We start from the raw sequence: 26687 nt of genomic DNA on the forward strand, positions 1-26687 counted from the left end.
ATAGGCATGCCTCCTAATGCCCCATCTCAATCCTCAATGTAGAAGCTAAAATTTTGGCCAAGGCGTTAGCTATTCGCCTGCAGGCTCATAACACTACGCTTGTCCACCCAGATCAATCCGGGTTTATGCCCCAGTGAGCGACCCGACGTAATATACGCCACGCTCAGGTGGCTGGGAACGTGTCCGGCAGGATTTGAAGGTCTGGTCGTGCATGCTGCTGTCAATCTATGGTCGATCAGCCATATTTAAGATGGTTGCGCTCCCTCGCTTGCTGTATCAGTTGCAGAATTATCCCTACCCAATCCCCCCCGGTGGTTTCGACAGGTGAATTCGGCACTGGGCAGTTCTTGTGGGCAGGAAGTGCCGTGGAGTCGCTTTGCGGACATGTTTCCTATCCACGTATTGCAGAGGCTTGGCGACCTCAGATATCATGTCCTATTATATGGCCTCACAGTTACTTATTCTAAATGAGTTGTGGTATGGGTGTCAGAACGACCCAGCTTATGCCGTGGAGTGCTGCCTCACGGGAGATCTCGCTCTCCACATGATCCTATATTCTGCACCGGCACGCAGGGCTCCTCCGTCGGTGACTCGGGTGGTTTTCCGGATCTGTCAGCAGGCATTGCGGCGGATAGGGTGGTGGAATACGCTGACCTGGGAGACCCCTGTGGAACAACGGTCGCCTGCCACAAATAGCTGCATTTCTGGGGTTTCAATGTTGGGATAACATCGGCATCTCTACCCTTGGAGATGTCATGAGGGGGACCACCTTGAAGTCTTTCCAAAACCTGCAGAGCGACTTTCAGATGCCTAAGTCCCAATTCTATAAATACCTCCAATTTCGCCACGCCCTTTCTCCTAGTCTGATGAGTCTGGAGACACTTGTCAAATTCAGCCCGGTGGAAGCCAAGATATTTATGGGGGATCTTCAGGACCACAAAATTTCCAAGATCTACCAGACATCAGTGATACACAGCTCCCCCACCATGCAAAACCTTAGAAAGACTTGGGAGGAGGACCTGGGTTCCTTGGATGAGAAGGACTGTATAGAGACTCTGGCTTCCCCACAAGGGGCGGCCATAGCGGTACGTCTACGTCTTATCCAATTCAAATATCTTCACAGCGCCTACTTTACAAGGGTCCAATTATGGAGGGTGGGCATGGTGGCTTCTCTGATATGCCTTAGATGTGAACAGGAAGTGGGGACTCTGATACACACAGTCTGGCATTCCCCTTACCTGGCGCGCTTTTGGAGAGGTGTGATATCCTGTCTTTCAGAGGTGTTAGGCTGGGACCTACCCCAGTCACCGAAGATGGTATTACTACACGTCATGGAAGGGATCTGGGGTAACATTTATAAATGAGGGGCCTGGACTTTTGTATGGGATTAGAACTCCCTAAAATTTGGAAGCGGCTGGCAGACTCTCGAGGGCTGATGATGGAGCCAATTGCGGAGGAGGATCCCCCCTCCCACTTTGATCTTACCCCAAGGGTGCAAATGGTACTTGATTGTATATATAGGTGGGTGGGGATGGAGGGTGTTGTGCAAGGCCCTGTTCTAAATGTGCTTAAGAGATTATTAGTGCGACTGGAGGGTGTGGGGGGGTAGTTGGTGGGGGGTTTCTAAAAAGATTTTTTCATCTGCATTGCACTTCTATATCCTTGCTACATTTCTTTTCCTTAAAAAAAATTCATAGTCATGATGTTGTCTATTGATTGTGAGGAGGTCTCTGGGGTACAGAGCCCTGCGTTATATGTGTCATTTGATTAATAAAATCTGTTTTAAAAAAATATATTTTTTTTAGATTTGTTTGTGAATAAAATAAATGTTTCAGCATTTTTATATTTGTTTGATGAATGCTTGTTTCGTATTTGTTATATTGATTGTGGTTTAAATCAGCAAAATTGCTTAGATCTGGGTCCTCATGCTCCAATAATGACTCAGTGGGTGTCCCTGGATTCCAATAATGATTCAATCGGGTTTCCCGGATTCATGTAATAATTGAGTGAGAGTCCGCAGAAGTCAGAAGGTTAAGAACCACTGATATAGTAAATCTCGTATTAATAGGCATGACACATGCTTAAGCCATTGATCACATGGATTGATTTCAATTAAAGAAAGCAACACAATCCAGAAACTAAGAAATATAAATTCAGTTGCATCTGTTATTGACTTCATAAATCAATATTCAGATTGAGTCATCAGTTGTCAATCATACAACAGGTGAGGAGGAGATTCTGGTATGTAATTATGACTGTGCTTCACAGAAGAGAGCAGTGTTCTTTTTGAGGCCTTACATCTGCTGGTGGAAGGTGATATGCCGGTGGCAGAAAGCTAAAACAGGCTTGTTTGCTAACTTATTTTAAAGTATGACTGGTTGATTTCTCATGCAGAGGCTTTGAGAGTTTGATAAATGGGCACCTGTTACTGTGATGTTTTGTTCACTTTCAAGTAATGTAATTCTAATTGATGCAAGCAGACTTTCTTTGGCTGAACTCAGATTGAGATTCAGAATGTAGATTTATTTTTTACGGAGTTTTATATAGCGCATACTTTATCCGGTATCGGGTATCAGAGCGCTTTAAAACCAGATGCGTTACATGAGGACACATTCATTTTTGATAGGCACGGGGAAATTAAGTAATTTGCCCAGAATCACAGGATGTTCAGCGTCATTGCCGAGACTCTAACCTGGCTCCCCAGATTCGAGGTCAACCGCCCTAGCCGTTAGGCCAACTCCTCTCCCCAGATTGATTTTACTCCTTGTGGATAAATAGGCTGAAAATCTATCCTGTGCTCTGAAAGTCATATTGAGTAGTTTCAACGTTAATCACTGGGCCAAAGGGAACCAGTGAATTTCTATGAGAACAGGGATGAAGTGGTCAGCCCTTTTCTGGTTAAGTCCTGATCTAGCCAATTATTTTGTCTAACTTATGTGTGCCACTATAAATTGCGCTGTAGTACGTTTACCTCCATGATAGAACCAAGTATGTGCCCAAGTTTTATAGAATTACAAGTATGGGCATGTGAAAGGGGGTGTCCAGTGTTCCAAGAGGGTAGATCCAAGCATTGTCCAGTGTAGTACTTTGGGGGAGGATTGCCCAAGTTTCTGTGGGGGAGGGAGCCGAGATTACCCTGGTGTGCCTGAGTGACACAGAGATGGTGCTCAAAGCCCACATCCCTGCTAATACTTTCAAGTATAAGCAGTGGGTCACCATCAATTGGCAGAGGATGGAGGCTCTGAGGAACACAGAAACCAGCATTACAACTGTAAGGTGTCATCTGGTGACCACAGAGCAGGTAACCCCCAACACATTCCACCAGGATTTGGAGCAGACAACCTTATGGGCACCCAGTGGCTCTGGATCAATTTGAGTAGAGGGGTGAGTTTGGTTCTCTGGCAGTAGCTGTGAGTCCTGCCATGCTTGTTGATTGTCTGCTGGGGAACGACCTACAGCATACTGTCAATACGGTAGTGGACCTTAGGTTGCACTTGCAGATGTCAGGGTTGCCTGAGTGGGTGTGCCTGACCACAAGGTCAATTGCATTCCGAGAGGGGAGTCAAGGAGACCTGGAGCTTGGAAAATTATCCCAGACAGCTGCCAAAAAGAGGAAGAGCAGGGGGGCATGGGAAACTAGCCCCTGAAACACCAGCGGTCCAGGTTGAAGGGGGCACCTGAGGAGGCTGTCCTTGAGCCTACCTGGGAGGATATTGCATCCCTGAGAGACCTGCCTGAGCTTGCTGGATTTCAAGTTGAGGGAGGCACCAGTGAGGAGTGTTAAACTCTAGAGGGCTTGAACCTGCAAGCTGAGGCCTAGTCAGCTAGTGTGACACCTCTGGAGATCACCTGATCTGTTGGGAGAATGACCTATATAGTGACAAATTCAAAAAGAACAATTGATGTACAGAATGTTGAACAATGCCAAACATTCACCCCAGTGCAGAGATCTGGGACTAAATCCATTGTTTTTTTTGCTCCCAATGCCATTTCCGTTTGAACCCAGCCATATTCAAGTCAGTCTTGACCCTGCTCCCCATAGGGGAGTCCAGCCCGAACTGCCAGGTAGGTCCTCCCTGGACCGGAAACAAGCATACTGGCACCAGTTTCAGGATTTCACCCCACATCAGCCAAGCCCACTTGATTTCAGTGGCATAGAGAGCACGGGACCCACGTCTGAGCATACCCGTCCCACTCAGGGTAACAAATGCAAAAAGTTGATAATCAGAATGTTGAACAATGTTAAACATTCACCTCAGTATATAGATCTGGGCCTAAATTCATCTTTTTTTGCTCCCCATGCCATTTCAGTTTGAATCCAGCCATATGCAAATCAGTCTTGACCCAGCTCCCCATGGGAACAGTCCAGTCCAAACTGTCAGGCCAAGTCCTCCCTGGACGGAAACAAGCATACAGGGACCGGTTTCGGGGTTTCACCCCTCATCAGCCTGGCTAGCTTGACTACAGATCCATGGAGAGCACGGGACCTTCTTGGTGGAGCTCAAAACCCCCAGAATCCCCTCAAAGGTACTCTATGTTAATTGCCTCCAACCCCATTTTCAGAGGTCTGAAATCACCATGTTCCTACTGACAGATGATGGGGTGGAAGAGGAGAGTGAACCTCTACCAACCTACTATCTTCCAAGAAGCTGATGGGTCAGTGCTAAGTGTCAATCTCTCTCCTATCCTGATTCCAGAGCAGCAGAGGAACTTTCGCCAGTTGTTGGGGAAGTTTGCTTCTCTGTTTTCCCTCACAGCTGGACTCGCACATTTGTGTACCCATGATATTGACAAATGAGACAGCAGGCCTGATACAAAGAAAATGAACAGGCTATCTGACTATACGATTGTCTAACACCCACTATATCACTTTCAATTCCGTATATGATTACTGACTATGTGTTCTCAAGTGACCTACATATGGCTCAAGTCAAGACCAGGCACTCAACACATTTAAACCATAAGAGGCAGTAGCACAACTGAGCAGTAAAATCAGGGCAGTTATAAATGATGGATTCCAGCTAAAGGGTTCGCCCACACATTTAGGCAAAACAAGAGAACATTGAGAGCAGCTAAATATCCAATAATGTTCATAGAAAGGTCCATTTTTAAAGGTCATAATTGAGATACTTGAGATAACTGGAATAATGCTCCCAGGAAACTATTCTCCACTTTAACAAAACACTTCTTCCTTTTAAAATCCATAATTTTATTCAGTTGAAAGTAGCAGCAACTCGCTTAGTTAGATGAACAGAGAGGGTGCTAGAAATGGGGTGACTTCTAAAATACTGCTTACATTTCAGAATGCTACCTAATGATCGAGTCTTAGTAATCTCTCTTTTTCAGCAAAGGAAGCCTGGATCCAGAAGATACAAATCATATTAAAACAATTAAAGGAGGAGACAGTTACAAATATTTTAGTTCAAACGAACTGAAAGTCTATATTTGATTTACATTATATTTGAATTACATTGATAACCGTCATCATCACCTTACTTTTGGTGGAATAATTGGGAGCTTTTTTGTCTTCATCAATATTTGTGAAATTCTAATAGCAATATATAAAGACCCTACTTAGTAGGAGCCATCAGTATCTCATTATCAGCAAACAGTAAAATAAAAACCAGCATAAGTTAACAATTTTAATGTAGCTATTGTGGAAAGAGCACTTGTTGCCTCCTAACTTCTATAATCACTGTGCTTCTAGTATTTAGCATTTAGGCTAGCATGAGAGTGGTTCAAATTCATCTAGGCTGGTACTTGGATGAGTGGGGATTCCTTAGTGTGAAGGGTCTTTATCAGGCCAAGATACATTGTAACCCTGCCATTTGTCATAACAGTAGCTCTCTGATGTGTTGTCTAAATGATTGTTTGGTTATGTTGGCAAACTGAAACATGTCTAAGTGAACCAGCTTAAGCTCAAGGATCCTTCACCAGGTATGTCTCTATCGGGGCTACTCAAGACAATCATCCAACATTATAGGTGATGGAGATCTTGCAAAGATGAGCCATTCCTTATGATGTTCTGAGCTCACAATGTCTCACTTGTACATATTTGTCAGGAGCTGTAGATTTATTCACTTCCACTTCTGCCACAGATCCTTATACTCTCTATTAAATTGTGAGCTCTGGATACTCCACTGAAGTATCCTTAGGATCTAATGATTCTCTGATAAAAGACTTGATCTGGACCCTCATAATTAGTCCAACTATAAGCCTACCACCCTTCTACCTACCTTCTCTAAGGTGTTTGAAAAACCTGAATCAACAGCTTAGTGAACTCACAGAATGGAGTAGTCTTCTTCATCCCTCAAAATCTAGGTTCTCTTCAGATCATAGCAAGGAATCAGCCCTTCTCGGTTTCACAGACATTGAGCAATACCAATAGGACAATGGTGGAGCTGCTGTAATGATTCTTTTAGATTTCAGTGCAGCATTTGACACAGTGAATCATAGTATGCTCTTGCAAAGATTAGAAGGCATGGAAATACAGGATATTGCCCTTGCATGGTTTAGATCTTTTATTGTAGGATTGCAACGTTCAGGTTCATACCAATCGGCACCTATCAGAATCATTCCCGCTCAGCTCAGGCGTGTCCCAGGGGTCAACTCTAAGTCCACTGCTTTTCAATTTGTATGTCAGGCCTTTAGTAGATATAGTTGTGAACTATGGACTTTTTTCTACCATGTGGATGACACACAAATTGTTGTATCATTGTCAGTCAAGGACAGCCACAATGTGCGTACGTTCAATGCTTGCCTCAATCAGTTGTCAGCATCGATGGGTGCCACCTCCCTACAACTTATTGGGGACAAATATGAGGTAGTGTTGGTGGGAAATCCTTCTATTCCTTGGGACTGCCAGCTGTGGCCCTCATCTATGGGCCGTCCTCCTTGTCCTAGTGCCGGTCGTAAAAAACATATGAATGCGGCTCGATAATAAACTCACTATGAGTCACCAAACCAATATGGTCACTGCCACCTGGTTTAGCATTACAAAATGGCTCAGAAAGATGGTATATTGTCTCCCTCTTGCTGCTAAGAGAACAGTAGTCCAGACCTTGGTGACTTCCAGACTGGACTATGGCAATGTGCTGCATCTGGGGGCAGCAAAAACCTTCTGAAAACACCACCAGACTGTTCGAAATGCTGCTGCCTGGGTTCTGCTTTGCTTTCCAAAATTAATCTCTACAGCCAATACGGTTTGGAAGCTTCATTGATTTCCCATTGAGCACTGGGTGCATTTGAAGGCTCTATGTTATATGCGCAAATGCCTGCCAAACTCAGGACCTTCCTACCTTAGAGCATTGGTTTCGTACACTCCTGCTCACTCTTTGCAATTGAGTGATACCAAGTTATCTGCGATTCACAGAATTGGAAAATCTCGCTAAGGGGCACATGCTCTTTTCTTTCTTGGTACGATACTGTGGAATGTTGCCCCTCCCAGATTAAGAGTGTGTCAGAAACTCTCTGTGTTTCGTAAATATTTAAAAACATGCCTTTTTTAGCATTTGAATCCCCTTTAAATAATATTATCATCCCCGAAGATGGACAGGTTTGCAGTCTTTCAGTAGATGAGCCCAGTGCTGGGAAATCTTTTAAGGTAGCCATGCACTTTATAAATCATGTGTAATAATAATAATAATAATTGATGTGAGTTCCTAGCCCTAATTACATTTTATTTATGATGCTGGGCGTGCTTAGGTATCCAGTTTAGTTAGGCAGTTTGAATCAGAACTTTTGCTACAATGGAAAATCGAAGGCAGTGGTGAAGACTTCACTTGGGGAGAGATGGTGTAAATGCTGATGTCTTACCTTCAACATGGGGTGGATTTGGAGCCTGTATACTATCTTAAAGCTAGATGGATCAATCACCTGAAGTATTGAGCAATGTACAAGCATATCTTTGAAAGCTCACACAAGAACTCTGTGGCCATCTGTTCCTTTTGACATGCCAGTCATGTGTTACATTGCCAGTAATGACAGACGTAGGATCCCGTGATAGCTCTAGCTAAAAATACCACAGTGTTATTTGTACTCCTTGATCTTTCTACAGTCTAAAACACTCTAGTTAAAAGGCTTAAATTGACAATGGGACTATTAAGATCCATCATTACATGGATCCAGGTGTTCAACCAAACCAGCAACGTCCAAATAAGAATTTGATTGGTTGCGTTATTCAAAAGCAAGAGTCGTCATTTTGAACTATGGGGCATTCTGCAACTCACCATTTTTATTCATTATGTACATGTTTCCACTAGCAGACTTTAAAAACAAATCCAAGAGCAAATCCACAGGAAAGCTCAGGACACCCGGCTTCACCACTGCCAGAATAATAATTAGGTAAGCATAGCTATGTGTTGACATTGCACCAACGTCTGGATGAAGGACAGCTTTCTGCACCTGAACAACACCTACATTAAGCTATTGAGGAACAAAAGATGTCCATCGCCTTTAGATGGTCCAGCACCTTGGACATAGCCGAGCAGTAACAACATAATAAAATGATCTAGCCCCTTAGAGTATGAGACCCAAGGCTATAGAGTGTTTCAAATATAACCTTGTGAAGAGAATCTAACTACAAACCCTTTAAAATGCTTCTGGAAACCAACTTCCTCAGACAATCCTTTAGCTAAAAGGAGCTTTGCACAAGAGAATACCCATCCTTTGACAGAAGGATCACAACCAACAACACCCCAAAAGGTCACAGAAATGAAGGACATAAGAACCACAATAGGTACGGATTGGACTCTGCCTTCATCTGCAAAATGGAAATTTAAACCTTTCCTCTATTAACTTCCTCAAATCTAAGCATTTTGATGTGCACTCAGAAACCTTATCGGAGCTTACACGATTTCTACAAATGAATTACATGTTGACAAATGATGTAACATATTGCTAAAATATTTTGCACCAAACCATTGACGAATTCCTAGCTATAAGGCAACCTACTAGGGCTGCACAAATACCTAAACATATATATTCACTAGTGTTTTCAGTTAAAGGTACAACACTCTTGTGCATGCATGGCACCATAAATGCTTCAAATATATGTTTTACTGATTCTGCAGTGTTCACAGGGGTCGACACAAAGTGAATAGGGATTAAAGCATCTTTGATTCTATATAGGGACCAGAGGCTCCAATATGCTTATCGATCTTTACTGCATATTTTTTACAATCCTCGCCTCCGTGCCCTTAAAAGAATTGAAAATTCTTGGCGCAAATGCTAGCAATTTTTTTATTCTATTACAGGACCAGAGGCTTCGTATTATGCTAGTTTAACGCTTTATTAAATACAACTGATGTTATGTCTCCCACCGGCTTATAATAAAATTGTTTGAAAGTTGATTCTGCACACCAATCAGCACAATGCATAATATCCTGAATGTTAGAATCTAACATGTAAGACTTAGATGCCATGGCACCCCGTACTGAATGTGCCCCAAATTTCTGAACGTCAATACCAGCTTCTGTCAAATTGAAACAAAGCCATCTAGCAATAGTTGCTGCTGACACCGGCTTAAAAGGTTTCTGCACTGCAATAAGCAGTTGAGTAGAGCCTTCTGGTCTCAACAATCTAGTACATTCCTCGTATTCCTTTAAACAGTGCACAACACACAATTTTTCATTGCTGGGAAAACCATTGTATTTAATATGTCTAGATAGAGTTTTCGTACGACCTGTGATAGTAAAAGAAACTCCGTCCGGAGTAAATACTCTACCTGTAACTTCCAAGGCCCGCTTGTCTGATGAGCATCTGCATGCTGAAAGACATAGACGCATTGGCAACTTGGCAAACAACTGTTTACGGGATAGAAGATTATTCACTGGCCAGTTATTAAATAAAGAAATAACTAGTGATACATCCCATAAGCCCGAGTATTTTGGTTTAGGCAGATTCCCCACCCTGATACCTTTAGGAAGCTTACATATTAACAGATGGCCGATATAAAATTATTAACTGAACGGCGCCCAATCCCTCGTCTGCTTTGTCAGAAAAAAAATGTACAATGTGGGGTAGGTCTGCCCCCATGGGATCCAAGTGCCTTTCCAGGCACCAACCCATCCATCCCGTCCAGGCCGAAGAGTATCGCTTTCTAGTTGACGGAGCCCAAGCCTGCTTGATGAATGCTGAAGCTGTCTCCGAAAACGCTAGCATTTCCCACTGTTGCCAGAAAGTCGCCATGCCATCAGGGACTGTCTCCCCTCTAGGATAAACGAATGCTGTTCCCCGTGAGGTCCCAGGAGTAGGGACTCCTACCATGGTAGCATCCTGGGGAGGTCGCAGCTCATCTCCAGTAACACTGGCAACCATGGCAGAGATCTCCACAGGGGTGTCACCAATGTTTCTTCTGCCTGCTGCTTGAAAATGTGTGACGTCACCCTGGGTATTAAGAGGAATGGAGGGAACGCTCAATGCTCCTGACCAGTTTTGAAGGAATGCGTCGGTTGCTGCCGCCGCTGGGTCTGGCCTCCAAATGTAGAAATTGGGAAGTTGACGGTTCGACCTGGACGCAAACAAGTCCATCTGACATTGACCCCAAAGGTTCTGTAACCATTGGAACGCCCTCGGACTCAGCTGACAATCGCTGTAGTCCCTGAGGTGTCTCGAATTCCAGTCCACCAGTAGGTTGAACTGACCCGGAATGTATTCCACTATCACGATTCAGGCAATAGTGCCAAAAATCCTTGGCAATCTCTACTAGAGGATACGATCTTGTTCCCCCCAACTTGTTTATGTATCTCACTGCTGAGATGTCCATCCGTAGAAGGATGCAACACGAAGTCTGCTTGTGGGATAGAGTCCAAATCGTGAAAGAACCCGCTAGGAGCGCTAGACAATTTAAGTGTAATGACAGTTTTTTGAGGCAACCATCGACCGCCTGTGGAGATATCTCCGCAGGGCACCCCCCAACCCCAACGGCTGGCGTCTGATTCGATGATGACCTCGGGTTGTGAGCCGAAAATGGCTCTGCCATTCCACGCTTCCACATGGCCCAGCCACCACTGCATCTCTTCTCTCACCTCCTGGGTTAACGGAACCACATCCGTGTAAGTGAGACCCTTCTGTAAGTGTTTGATTTTCAGTCTCTGCAGTGCTCTGTAATGCAGTGGCCCTGGGAAGATCGCCTGAATGGACGAAGCTAGCAAACCCACTATTCTGGCAATAACCCTGAGAGACACCAGCTGTTTGCTGAGAAGTGTTGTAATCTCTTTCCTGGGATCCTTCAACTTCTATTTGGGAAGATTCAGTTGCGCCATCCGAGAGTCTATCACAAACCCCAGAAAGTCTGTTATCTGTGCCGGAACTAGCGCAGACTTGGCGTTATTGATCACAAAGCCCAGACTCTGCAATAGCGACATTGTCCTTTGAAGATGATGAGCCGCCAACTCCGGACTTTACGCCATGATTAGAATGTCATCCAGATAAATAATCATGCGCACCCCCTGCTCCCACGGGTGGGCCACTACCGGCTTCATCACCTTGGTGAAGCACCAAGGAGCCGAGGAAAGCCCGAAAGGAAGGGCCGAATACTCGTACCACCGACCTTTCCATTAAAATTGCAGGAAAAGGCGGTGTGGAGGGAAAATGGGGATGAACAGGTAGGCATCCTTGAGATCCAACCTTACCATCCAGTCCCCCTGCTTTAGTAGATCTGTTCAGAAAATTGAACTTTTCCATTTTTAAATGTTTGTAAATGAGGTACTGATTGAACTCCCTCAAATTCAAAACCAGTCTGTGTCCACCACCTTTCTTTTGGACTAAAAAGACATTGCTGCAAAAGCCATGAGGCCTGCCGTCGCAAGGTGTAATCGCATGTTTTTGCAGCAATTCCGCTATTTCGGTGTCTATAAAAATGCACTCTTTTCGGAAAAATGGAGATGTTTGGGCAAACTGTCCTGACGTGGTATGTCATAAAACTCCAGATGGAAACCCTGAACCGTCTGAAGTACCCATGTGTCCTGCGTTATGATACGCCAATTGTGAACAAATGACTGAGTTCAACCCCCCCAATGGTAGTAGAGATACGTCTGATAAGCTTACCTGAGGAATTCTGTGCCTGGAAACCTGCTCTGTTTCCACCTCTGTGGAAACGGCGTCTGTTGAAGTGTCGACGAGTAGGGTAGAAGGGGCCCCCTATTATTGAATCCCATTCTCCTCGTCCACGACCATAGTCACATCTGGGGGGACCTTGGTTGTATCCACGGCCTGACGAGCATCCCCTGCCTTGTCCGGCCCTGTTAAAAAGGCCTTGTCGGAAGACGCGCTTAATACCTGACTGAGCGTTATCCAGAGATGTAAATGTTCCCACGTATTTCGAAACATCTTTTACGAAGCGGTCTCCGAAGAGATTACCTTCGGCCAAGGGGCCAGGTTCCGCCGCTGCGAGATCTGTAAGGTTGGTGTTCATGCGCATAAGCAAGGACTTACGCCTTTTGGTGGATACGGCGCAATTTGCATTGCCTAGTAGGCAAATCGCCCTCTGTGTCCAACCTGCTAATATATCCGGGTCAACTGGGGTCACTAGGATTGAAAGTGATCGGGGTATTGGTTGCAGTTTCAGGGGCGGCGGAAGTCGCCCACTTATCTCTTGCTGTGAGTAGCAAAGAAAGAGGATGATGGGATTAGACTCAGGGCTCTTATGGAGGGACAAGGAGGCGTTACCATTGCAAAGCATCATGGGCAATGTAGTTTATTATAACTAATTGAATGTTTTAATTGGCTGCTGTGTTTTATACAGTAAAGAAAGAGATAGCATAATCCGAAGCCTCCGGTCCTGTAATAGAATCAAGAAAACTTTTAACTACGCTTCCCATGATCAGTATTATCATAACCACATCACGTGCTCCAATCACCATGAAGCTAGCCCTTAAGAGTCAGAACCCCTATTTTGGATCCTCTTTCTTTGCTGCTGCGCAGCCAGTTAAGTACATTTTGCAAAGGGTATAATGTTTATCTATATGTTATCTGGGGCCGTTTTACGCTAATGATAACTCCCTTTAGGGCCTCGCCACTAACATTTCACTGAACGTTTAGTAGCCTGCCACTCAGGCATCACTGTTGTGCAGAAATTTTCTGTGTAAAGTTGATTTACTGTTTCTTTCGGGAGAGTGCACCACGCCTCCTGTGCATCAGCGGTTGGAATCCGACACCATAATGCACCCCAAAGTGGAGTGAGAGCGGAGCGCGCCGTCCCTGCCTGACGGGCGTAGTCCCATTTCTATTTTTGGGGCTTTCGCGCGCCTGTGCATGAGTGCTCTGCTGGCTCAGTTGAGAGCTGAGTTTTTTTCAGGACATGCAGTTGTGATACACTCTTCATTTCAGTCCGTTTTTGCTCTCTAGTAATTCCATGATTCTGGAGAGCCTGCCCGCCCAGGGTTGTAGCAGAGCCTGCCAGTAAAGTTTATTTAGGCATCACCCAGAGTGTTTCCAGGCAGCTGTCTCCAAACTCTAATTTTGAAACTCGCCTGTTTGGGGACTTACACTCCCCTTTTTGGTAGAGATGATTTCACACCATTAAAATACTTAGGATGGCACAATATGATGCTCTTGATGCCGATTTTGACCTCTACCAGGACGAACCAGAGGGTATCCTGGAACAAGAACTGGTGGAGTCCTTGGATTGTAGCATGCAACTGTCTGTTAATAGAGTCCTGTCCCGGGCCTTAAGGCCTTTCACCCAACTGCAGGTCAATGCTAAGCAACATTGTAGGGTCCCCCAACCACAGGATGTTTAGGCTGCTCCGCCTTCTACACCACGCAAGGCCAAATCTAAGCCCACCAGATGAGAAGTTATTGTGCATGGTGGTTGTGGAACATGGCTACTGTGCCACGCCATTGAGTATTTTTCCCTCTTCTGATTTTCACAACAAGACTGATTCATTTCTGGATACAGAATAAGCCTCTCGTCAATCCAGAGATAGTGCCCAAGAAGGTGAGCCTGGGCCAATCAAAAAGGAAATGTCTGACCGACGAGATGCTCCCTCAATGGTCCCTAAAACCCTTAATGTACTAGATTATGAACATAGTGGAGTTTTTCATCCCAGGTTGTCTAGTTGGGTTCCCCCGCAAGAGGTGACAAACTACGTACAGCCACATATCAGGCAGAGCTTTGAAAGGACGTAAAAGACCAGTTGTGATCTGAATGCTCTAGACCTAACCTCCCTGGTAAAATCACAGAGACCACAGAACTAGACCCTACGATGGTCCTTTTATGAAAAAGTACTCCAAGGACCCAAAGAAGAGCATGAGCAGAGCTTGGCATAACTGTCTGTTCCCCTGATTAAGATTTTGGGTTTGACTATCAGGCTAAGGATTCTGATACCCCCAAATACCCTGACATTCGGATAGGTTGGGCCCAACATGTTGCTGGTCAGCTAGGAAAAGAAAACTGTGCTAGTTCCGTAGAATGCAGATGATTCATTTTGATGCAGATTGACCGTAAGTTGAATGATCTGGCCACTTCAGAAAGCCAGTCCAGGCGCCCAGGGGCTCCTCTTTAGAGGACCTGTTGTGGAGGACATGTGCCAAAGTTATCTCCACCTACAGCACGTTCGATAAAGCACAGTTGTCCTTTAAAAAGAACTTTAGGCAAACCCTTTATGGTAGAGCCAGATAACTCAGGGGGCGCTCATCAGGCCATGGCTTTTACCACATCTCCCAGCAAGACTTTTCTCCACATGGTCAGGAAGGATGGTAAGACCCTGCCTCCGGCACCATGTTCCTCCCCTCTTGACCCCAAAGCAGCAGGAATCACTTCCGAAGAAAGGGCCATAGAGGGAAACAAGGAGCCATTCAAGAATGTGGAATTGCATGTGAGAATTATTCCTGTAAGAAGATGGCTCTGCATTATTAACTATACCGAAGTAAGGTATGTTATGCACAGAGTCCAGGGAGTCCCCAGAGGTATAGCAGAGGCTAAATTAGGTAAGTACTAACAGTTCTCGTTGTGGTAGTGTGGGCAAGCAGTCAGGTTTATCCAGAGGTTGTGTTACACATTTATTGTATTCACTCATTCAAGACTGAAGGCCACACTCAGAGACTGAATCAAGACCAATTGAGTAAGTATAAGAAAAGGTATATTTATGTTTTATTTTTAGAACCAAGCAGGACTTGGCACAAGTAAGTAAAATATACTCTCAAATGCAAGACATCATAAGGGAGTGCAGTTGTGGCTGAATTTGCAATAGTTACAGGTTGGAATTGATTCAAACAGCAGTTTATATTACTCAATAATTAATTTTAGAATACTTTTCAGTTACTTTTATATTACTTTAAGTCCTAGGGGTGGTATGCCTAGATACCACACATAAGGATCTCACAAGGTAATTTTCTTGGCTTGAGATATAGTTACTGTTTTCTCATACAAAACAACAGTTCAACACTTAAAATATTGTTAGTCCCAAAATCTTACAACATGGGTTCCTATGGGAGAAAAATGGTTATCGGTGTCACAGGTAAGTAAACGTCTTACAAGAAAGAGTTTTGGGGGTTAGGACCAAGGTCGAGGCAGCCAATCAAATTGCAACACCAGGGCACTAGGGCGGCCTGGTGCAGAGTGCAGGATACCAATGTTAGCCAATGGAGTACCTCAGTTGGGGGCTACTCACGGGCAGGTCACTCGGTCTTGGGAGCCAGGCTCCTAGGATTAAGGGCAGGGCAAAGGGGGCCCAGGTCAGCACTAAGTCCAAACCACCAGCCACGCAGGGGCGGCCACATGCAGAGTGCTTAGGATGGGTCAGGAGCCCAATGCAATCCTATGGAGGTTGCGGGATTTGGATATTGGCTGCAGGCTCGGTCCAGGAAATCTTCCGGGAGGAATCAAGAGCAGGGTAGGTAGGTTGGAGGGCTCGGGGACGTAGGTGCACCTCAGGCCCTCTTCTCCAGGGCACAGGGTGGCTGGACGCAGAGGGGTCCTTTAAGGTCAGATTTCACCTTTTCCAGGCTACTAGTGGTTGGAGGTTTTCATGCAGTGGCTGCTGGTGATGCCCGAGAGTACTAGAGGGGTTAGCCCACAGTGGACTCGGACTCTGGCATGCTGGTGGGCCACTTGGACTCGGGCCATAGCCGACGGGTGCAGTAGTGGTTCCAGGCATTGAGTTTCTTCATCCTCAGTAGGCTCAGAGTCTGTCTTTCGGAGTTTCTTTGGAACAGAGCTGCTGTTTGCAGGGGATCCGGTCTTTCTTGAAGGCAGTCAGTCCTCCCAGGGGTTTTTGAGGTCACTGACTACAGGACATGTCAACTTTTGGTGCAGGATCTCTGGAAAACTGCAGCTGTGATGGTAGGGCTGGGACCAAGTCAGAACTTTTCTGTAGTCTCCTCTGCGGTGCAACATCTTCTGTCCTTCTGCTTTGTAGGTTGTAGGAATCTCCCTTCTGGGTTCAGGGCTGCCCCCTAAATGCTGTATTTGCAGGGCATTTTTAGGGGTCTTGAAGGTAGTAGCCAATGAGCTACTGACCTTGAGGGGACTATGCCCTTGGTGTGCTCACCCCATGTGGGGGAGTGGGCACAATCCCTAACCCTGATTGGAGAGTGCCTTCCAACTGCAATATGGCTCGCACTGAAGAGTTGGCTTCACCTCGCCTCCACCACCTGAGGGGTGAGATTGGCAGAGGTGACCACCCTTCTGGGCTCTTCCAAATATTCCCGCCGGAAAGGGGATGAGACAGGAAGGGGCCCTGCTACTGATAGCAGTAAGGGCTGGGGGTCGCATTGCAGAGGTGGTAAGGCCTTTGAAGCTTCCCTGCCACAGATGGCTCTGCCTGACCTGGGGGAGGTGTGAACATCACCGCCCAGGCAAGGCTTTGTTTTAGGGCCCAGAGAGTAAAGGCTCCCACCCCAGGGTTTCAGAAACGTGTCTTGCGGTGGCATGCTGGTGTTTACCAGTTAGCGAGCCTACCCGAGGCTGGTTGTTTTTCAGGGGACATCTCTATGATGCCCTCTGAGTGAATTGTATAGTACACCCCACACGGATGTATGACGTTACAATGCATACTTTTACAATGCATTTTTTACAACGCAACATCCATTACAACGCATTCCATTACAACGCATGCCATTACAACGAATTTTTAAAAACTACCTTTACAACGCATTCCATTACAAAGCATACTACCTTTACAACGCATACCATTACAACGCATAACATTACATTGCATGTATGGTAAGTATTGGATAGTGTGGGGTAAAAATTACTATTCTAACTCCAGGGGGGTGCAACAGTAGGGTAAGTGTTGGATAGTGTACGGGTAAAAATTACTATTCTAACTCCAGGGGGGTGCAACAGTAGGGTAAGTGTTGGATAGTGTAAGGGTACTATGCGTTGTAATGTTAGGCGTTGTAATGGTATGCATTGTAATGACATGCGTTGTAGTGGTATGCGTTGTAGTGTCATGCGTTGTAATGGTTGCGTTGTAATGGCATGCTATGTAATGGATGTTGCGTTGTAAAAGTTTAGTTGTAATGGTAGTGCGTTGTAAAGGTTGTTTCCAATCCCACACTGGAATCAGTGTGAGTTTATTATGCTGAGAGGTTTGCTACCAAGCTTCCCAGAATTCAGTGAAGCCATTATGGTGCTTTAGAGTTCTAATGACAAACTCCCAAACCATATACTCTTTTTGGCTTTACTGCACTTACAATGTCTAAGAAAGGACTTGGACACTGTAGGGGTACAGTGCTCATGCAACTGTACCCTCACCAGTGGTATAGTTCACCCAGCTAGAGGTGTGACTTACCTTACTGCCATCGGCAGTGGGTTGCAGGCATGGCACGCAGGTATGTGTGCCATGTCGACTCTTCACTTTTCTCTGCAACAAAACATGCAGCCTGGAATGGCAGTGTGTGTGGATTAAAGTACAGGACCCCAAGGGGTGGCACAAAATGTGCTGCAGCCCTTAGAGGCCTTCCCTGGTCACAGTGCCCTTGGTACCTATTGTACCTTTCACAAGGGACTTACATGTAGCCAGAATGGTGCCACTTGTGGGTACAAATGTACAGTTTTGGGGAAACAACACAGGCCCTGGGAACCTGATTAGCAGGGACCCAGGGCATATAAAGTTAAAGTGCATCAGAAATGTGGCAAAAAGTGGGGGGTTACTACAACAGAAACCCACTTACCTACAATTCCCCTTTCAGAAGTAATTTTGGGAGGCAGGTTATTCATGCCAAATTTGCATCGTTTGACCCAAGACACATGGGTCCTCGAGTGGGTCCAGGGGTACAAACTAGAAATCTATGAAAAAACAGCAATGGACCGCACACCGCTAGCCCCTCCTCCGGTTCACCCCAAAGCACTCTGGTATGTGCAGTGCCTGAAGTTCGAAGAATTGCTGAAAGTTCGTAAGTGGTTCACCTACGTAGGTGCAAGTAGATACTTGTTGTTCCCCCGATCTCTAGACCCGGGACATGGCCCGGGTTTCGGGATATCTTCCCTCATCAGTAGAGAAAGTCAATAGGGGAGAGGAGGGGCTAGCCGTGTGCAGTCCATTGCGATTGTGTCTACAAATTGACTCCCTTGAGCTTTGAGCCGACGGGCTCCTGGACGACGCACCTGCGTGCCGGTTCGGGCACCGAGGCCTTTGACGGTTGCTTGGCGGCCTTCTCTTCCACCCCTAACTATTTTCTCTACTGATGAGGGAAGTTATCCCGAAACCCGAGCCATGTCTCGGGCGATATCCAAAAACCCGGGACATGTATCGGGTCTAGAGATCATCAGTTCAACAAGTAACTACTTGCACCCACTGGGTGTACCAGAGTCCCTAGGGGCGATCCGGAGGAGGGGGCTAGCGGTGTGCGGTCCATTGTGATTGTGTCTAGAAATCTATGAAACCCTTCACCAGAGCCATCCTCCACAAGTAGTGTATTTTTCCCTTCATGAACAGAGCTTCATCTTATCAAAAACTCAAGTACTAAAATGCAATCTCTGTTTCTTCTCCTCACCCCAAGGGATTTCAAGGGGCCATTTTCTTGGTAGAGAAAAAGGATGGCAGTTTGGGTCTGGTCTTGAATCTGAAATATATCAATGCCTGTAAATACTTATCTACAGGCATTTGAAAATGGAAGTGGTTCATTTCTTTTGGGATATTTTTCAAGAGAGCAACTGAAAGGTCCATTTGGATCTGAATGACTCTTCCTTGACGATTCCCAACTCCAACGCCATAGGCGTTTCCTTCAATTCATGTGGCAAGGGCAATGTTTCGTGTTCAAAGTCCTCCCCCTTAGTCTGTCCTCAGCCCCTTGGTTTTTCACCAAGGTAATGCGACCAGCAGTGGGAAAGGAGTATGCCTGATAATTTATCTTAAAAGATGTAATTTTAATGGTTCAAGAAGTCAGACCCTGTTGAATCACCTATCTTGGACGAGTCTTCTCTTGCACGCCCTGGGATTTGTCATAAACAAGCAGATGTCAATTCTCCTCCCTTCTCAGAATCTGGAATTCCTGGGCTTCCACATAGACTGTGTTTGGTCCCAGTTAGTCCTCCCCACTCAGAAGATTTGGGCGCTAAAGAGAGAGTTGAGGTCTGCTTTGACCACTCCCACTATTTCATTGATATTTGTAGCCAGAATTGTGGGTTTTTTAGCCTCATTGATTCAGGCGGTCTTTCCCGGACCTCTGCTTTACGGGGCTCCTTACAGACTCAAGATTGACCACTTACAGAATAGTTGGCCTACGCAGATCAGATCCTCTTATTGGAAAACGCCAGGTCAGAAATGACACAGTGGCTCAGCCATATGAATTCTTGGAATGGCAAACTGATCTTTGGAAACTACGCGGAGATTGTCATAGAGTCAGATGCCAGCAGATGGGGCTAGGATGCGAGGTGCAGCCTTATCTCCATGGGGGGCCAATGGTCAGAATCGGAATTGCACCTTCATATCAATTGCCTGAAACGTCTGGTGGGATCTTTTGCCATCAAGATCTTTCCCCTCAAAGTCGGATTGCTGCATTCTGCTGAATATAGACAGCAACTCAGTTGTGCGGATGTCAGCAAACTGGATCTCATCATGGTGGAATATCTCCCTGGCAGTAGCGGTCGGCAGTAGGTGTTTCTGTAAGGCGGTGACGTGGGCAGGGGGAGGGGCAGGGTGGGGGTAGTAATGTATGGATTACGGAGTTTTACAGGTAAGTAAACATTGAAATAAATAAAACGAATTTCGTTGCGCCCACTGCATCACATAAAACGAATTTCATTGCGCTCACTGCATCACAAAATGTGATGCAGTGGGCGCAACGAAATTTGTTTTATTTATTTCAATGTTTACTTACCTGTAAAACTCCGTAATCCATACATTACTACCCCCCACCCTGCCCCTCCCCCTGCCCACGTCACCGCCTTACAGAAACACCTACTGCCGACCGCTACTGCTCCCTGGTTGAGAAATGCAATAGCAGATTGGCACTCTTGCTATCTCACAGTGATTAGAGACTTCATCTGAGGATATCTTACTCACTCAATCAATGTTGGGGTCCATGCTAGGTGATCTGTTTGCCTCTTGCCTCAATTATCAGATACCACAGTTTTTCAGCTGGTGCCCAGACCCAAATGCACATGCAACTTATGCCTTTCTCCAGGATTGGTCTCAATTCCTCTGGTATGTATTCCCTTAGATCCTAATGATCCACAGAGTTCTGTCTCAGAGTGTGACGTCAGAAAGTGGAGCTCATTTTAGGGACCCCATTGTGGAAAGCTCAACCATTGTGTAGTGTCTTGTCAATTAGAGATGACACAACCCTTTTGGTTCCTGAGGAATTCCACAGAACAGTGACATCGGTGAGTGGGTGTTGGTGATAGAATTCATGATGTAGAATGTTTAGTTAACAGTTACACGCTGAGGGATAAAGACATGTAATACAAAGCTGTGTGGTGTGATCCTTTGCATGTACCTAGGCTGGGCAGGACCCTACACATTGTTCCCAGTGGTTCCCGAAATGTTGTGTGCTCCTCTGGTGCAGATCATGTTCCTTCAGAACCTCTTGCTGGACCCAGTGGGGAATCCTCACCCGTTAGCCTTGTTATAAAAGCTTTTCCTTCTGCCATGGAGGGTTTCAGGGAAAGATGAAGTATATCAGGCCTTTTGCAGTTTGCTGCTTCCTATATCAGACAAGCTTGGTCTGCTAGCACCCATAAGCGTTATGCTTCATCATGGAGAAGATAGTGTGGTTGATGCAACAAACTGAGTGCTGATCCAGTGCGGGCAGATTTTTCCTGGTGATCAATTTCTTATCCTCTTTGGCAACCTCAGACTTGGCATATAGGTCCATTAACAACTGTGGTATGCAAACTCATTCAGGGTATTAGAATGTCTAAACCTCCGCAACCACAATATACAGTGTTATGGGATGTAAATATAGTTCTCAATTTACTTGACAATTGGTCAGATAATAAATATCTTCAATGCAACGTTCTGCAAAACTAACCATACTGCTCTGCTTAATTTCCTGCAAAGGATTTTGGAATGCCCAAACTCTGGATCTTTCTATAAGGGTATTATCTCCAGAAGGTGTTTCTATTTCCATTTCTAGATGAACAAGGTTGAATACCAAGTCCATTTCTTACCTGGCTTTTAAGAGTAAAGCAAAAGTGTTCATTGTCCAATGTTTGAAAGCATACAGAGCATTTACTAGAGAGTTTCAGTTGGACCCTCAGGTCAACTTTTAATCACTTTGCAGAAACCTTTTAAACCAGTGGCAGTGGCAACTTTAGTCAGATGGAAGACCTGACTTTTGCTGCATGTGCTGTCTCAGACAAGACCTATAACTATTACTGGGGTGTGTGTCCTGGTGGCTAAAAGGAGGATCAGGAGAAGCTAACTCACAGTTATCTGTTATTTCTAATTGGCACTTAGAGCAAAGTTTCGAATGAGAGAAAATATTCATTGGAGCGATATCTGATGCTGATGTTTTTAATTGGGGACAGATATAGCCCTTAGTGCATTCACTGAGCACCTCAACAGCTAAAAGTATGTCACTAATCAATCAGCTACCTAGATTCAGCCACTAGGAGTTACATCTGAAACTGTTTTGGTATCCAAGGAAAACAAATAACTATTTACTTCTATGAAACTGTGAATTTAGTTGTTTGACTATAATGTTGAATCGCTGGACTTGCTCTCTAATTTCCACATCTTTGCTCACACAGGTTCAATCAGGAAAGCAAAGCTTAAGAACCTTTAATACCTTTCTAAACAAGAAGTAGTTATTTCGGACCCATTCAAGCAAAGGAATAAATCACACGGCACATGGAAAATAAGCTTTTCAATACATATTAAATGAAGAGAATGTATCTATGACAAACACACAAATGGAGCTGTGTTAGGCTGTGAAGGATGGAAGACCCACTCAAATAAGAAACACAATCAGTGGCGGCTCCCAGAGGGAGTGCTGAAGGCAGTAGGGCGGGGCGGGGTGTGGCAGGGTGGGGGTTAGTGGAGTTGGACATACAACGTCAAGGAGTAAAGTAAGTTAATAAATAAATAAAACTATTTACCTTGCGCTTGCTGCAGCACAGAGTTGGCGATGCAGTTAGCACACGGTAAATGGTATTATTAATTTATTTACTTACTTTACTCCTTGCCGTCATATGTCTGACTCCACTACCCCCCACCATGCTGAGCACCCGCCATACCTCACCGCCCCGCAGCACTCCCTCTGCGAGCCGCCACTTAACACAATCCTTGTCAGGGTATGCCACAAAGGTGACTCATTAAAAGTGTGCTTAATACTCTGGTAGCTTTGCACAAAAGCAGCATTAACTTTGATACAATTTCTAATGTACTTTTGCAGCACTTAAAAAGTAATAAAGTGAAAATACAACACAAGAAAAATCCCTACCCAATTTGGAATATTAGAGTAAAATGTAATAAATCAAATAACACCAATTCAACAAAAATCCAATCAGTAGAAATAGAGTTATGATTTTTAATATTTTCAGGTGAAAATTGCACCTAAAAGCAGACAATGCCACTTGAGTTTATCTGGTCTCGCTGGACCGGGGTAAAGTCAAAGGTTAAGACCAACCACGTAAGAGCACGGGACAGATACAATGACCAGGTTTGGCCACTGAAAAACGTTCCTTCTCAAGTCCAAATCCATGCGAGGAGCTGCAGGTGGTGTTTCACATTGGTGGGGCCACAAGGAGGTCATTGTAAATCCAAAGAGCATGTCCGGCATCAAGTACGGTCGCTGTAGTGTTGCAAAGAGACAGTTGTCACTGAAGCTTCATGTTAGCAGTTGATGCAGACTCTCGCTGGCGATGCAGACTGTCATGACTGCCACAAAGAGCACTCATCACTGCAGAATGGCCAATGGTTACCACAAAGAGTCAAAAACTTTGGGATTTTCACCTTTCACTTGGTTTGAAAGCAGGAAGTGTACCCTCTGATCCTAGTATACTTGAGAACTTATAAGTAAATTAAATGTAGCTATCATGTGTTGGCCAAATTTACCATGTTTTGAAGGTAGAGCATAAGCACTTTACCACCAAATAAATGGGTTCAGCGAAGGAAGGGAAATACCAGGAGTGACCCTGCAGAGAAGGTGCAGTCCAACCTATCAATTCAATTCAAGAAACTTTATTTCGGTTTTGAATTGCAAACCATAAAAACCATAAAAGTTACACAAACAAATACATCAGGGTAAAAATTCATTGTGGAAAATAATGTCAACATCAGAGTATAATCAATAATTAATTTAAAACACTAAGTAATAATTGTTACGATACATTGGGACGTCAATATATGATGAACTTTTTCTAATTTTTTTTAGAAAAAGTTCATTATAAGTCCATAGTCTTTCTGTATTTGACAACTGATTTTAAAAATTCTAGTATAAAAAGTATGCAATCACTATACAATAATTGTAAATTGTAAATACATCATGGCTGGCCTAACCTGACAAAAATTAAGTTTTTTTAAAAGAGGGACCAGATAGCGTTTGCGGGGGAATTCATACAATTTACATAAAAACATAAAAGGCAGCATGTCCTGCGGAGTCTTTCCGTCGTACCGCAGGGATCTGCCTCTTTGTTAAAAACAGAACATTTTGGCCTTACAAGCAAATGATGAAACAAGTTCATCCGAAACCTGGTTAGTAAAAATATCTCGTGCGTGGACAAGGTACCCAAAAGATAAGGCTCAGTGTTTAGTGTTGTTTTTAACATGATGTATGTCCTGATGCTAGGTTTCTGTACCTATTTAGCTTCCCTTGTCAATATTCTTTCTAGGAAGAAAGCCATTTTTATTGCCTCCACATCCCCCTTGTTAATACATTCAGAATTATCAAATAACTCACCCCGCCCTAGACTTACAAGGCCCTTCCTAATGTAATTAAGCCACGGTACTGCAGATGAGTTAGCCACTGACAGGCAGTTTTTTAAAATTATGTGGGTCAAGGGAATATCAGGGTTTAACCACGTTTTTAACCAGCAGGTCAGAGGGCGCAAGGAGAATGCATCACTGACTTACTGGATCCCCAGTTCCTCGTGAGCAGCTAGGTTTGATGTTCCTTGTGGGAGACACAATAAGCATTTAAAAAAGGCATTCTCCACAGTCTCCCGCGATATACCCCCAAATTTCGCTGCCATAAGTTGCGGTAGCCACTGATTTAGCCTTATATACTTGCAACATTGCGCCAGTGGGCTTTTTCCCCAATTTGGATGCAAAATTCAAAATTGCTGCATTCACCCTAGCCACGTCCCCTTTCTTTTTCAGAACGTGAGGGCTCCATTTCAGCTTGTTATAAAAAAGGACTCCAAGATACGAGAACGTGCTAGTGAGGGGAATTTTAGCATCTCCCACTTTAAATTGAAAGTTATTTTTTGGTGACTGTCCTACCTGCATAATATATGATTTGGAGTTATTTATTGTTAAATCCCTGTCTGTCATAAAAGCCTCAAAAGCGATTAAAAGTGCTTGTAGACCCCTTTCTGTCCTGGATATGAGTACCGCGTCGTCCGCATATAGCAGGACCGGGATACCCCGGCGTCCCACTCTGGGACAATCAGCCCCCAACTCCCTCAAAACGCTATCTAAGTCATTAATATAAAAATTAAACAAAAAGGGAGCCAAAATACATCCCTGATGGACTCCCTTTTTGATATTAAAATCCTTTGTCACACTCAGGTCCTGGGAAAACCTAACATTTGCTCTAGTGGACCTATGTATATCTTCTAAAAAATCTACGATACCGCATTCGACCCCCTTTGCCCTCATGGACTGCCAAAGCTGGGAAACATCCTTTACAATGCAACTTTTATCACGCAGTGCCTTTACGACGCAACTTTTACAACGCAAACCATTACAACGCATTGAGCTGGGGGGCGCTCTAGGATAGGGAATAAGTTTAATTTACTGTCCAACACCTTCCCTAGTGTCCACGGGGACTGGAGTTGGAATAGTAAATTAAACTATTCAATTCAATTCAAAAACTTTATTCAATCATTTTTTTTTAAATAATCATAAAAGTGCATACAGTACATCACATAACTTACAATTTTAGCAAGTTAAATTTATAGACATTAAGTTAAAAAAGACATACTTTTCCTAACAGATACAGATTTTAAAATATATACAGCAGTAAAAAAGCACACATCAGGTGCATCAAGTGCAAATAAAAGGCTCATGGTTGATTTCATAGAAAATACCTTATATTTTTTAAAAAGTGGTTTCAAATAAATAATAATAAATTGTAGGTAATAAGGGCAGATCAATAGAAAGTGCTCAGTGCTCTGCTTTGAAGTCCCGTCACACGGGCAAGGGGTTACAGTATGTGACTTGATGTGCGGACAAGCAACCAGCATGTGAACAATCCCCATTCGTAGTCTAGTAAGGACATACTGGTGTGAGCGTATAGTTACCATTTTTAGATATTCTGCAAAACCCGGTTCAGCCAGATTATATATATTGTAAAAACGATGTGTAGAATACTGGCTGGTAGCAGCACTACGCTTTTGTGCCTTAGTCCTCATGTACACAAGCTTTAGCTCTTTTTTAGGGATATCCAAGGCACTGGAAGGGTTTTCATGAACATTCAGCTTAAAGACATCTTTAAATGAAGTAACAATATATTTGAGCCAGGGAATCAGGTTACACTTGTCCAAGTGGAGGCAATCATTAATAATTTTCCTCGTGAAACTGGTTTGTTCTTTAAGCCAGATAGATCTCCATACCAGTAGGGGTCTAAGGCCGATAAGATCTGATAAGTGCTCCAAACCAACCTCCTGATGGATCAAACTGGTAGAGACTGAGGATGGTAAACAGAGGAGTTTTTTAAAGAATGTATTTTCTTCCACTTGAAGCAAGTTATGATTACAGTGTCCCCAAACCCCAGACCCATAAAGGGCCAAAGCTACACATCTGTGGCGATATATGTACAGCATATCGAATATGCGCCTGGTGCCCAATTTGGATGCGAATTTAAAAATACCAAATACACATTTGCCCATTTTTGCCCTGACGTTAGTCATCTCATGAGACCATATACCCCCTCTGTTAAAAGTGATACCTAGGTAACAGAATTTGTCAACCACTTGGATCGTTTGATCCTTAAACGAAAATGATCTTAGTTTATTTACTTTCTTTCCACAAGCCAAAATGAAGGTTTTTGAATTGTTAATCTTAAGTTTTCTCCCATTGATAAAATCCAGAAATGTATCCATAAGTCTCTGCAGCCCGACAGGGGTTCTGGAT

The sequence above is a fragment of the Lissotriton helveticus genome, chromosome 2_1 (genome assembly GCF_964261635.1).
Source record: "Lissotriton helveticus chromosome 2_1, aLisHel1.1, whole genome shotgun sequence".
NCBI lineage: Eukaryota > Metazoa > Chordata > Amphibia > Caudata > Salamandridae > Lissotriton > Lissotriton helveticus.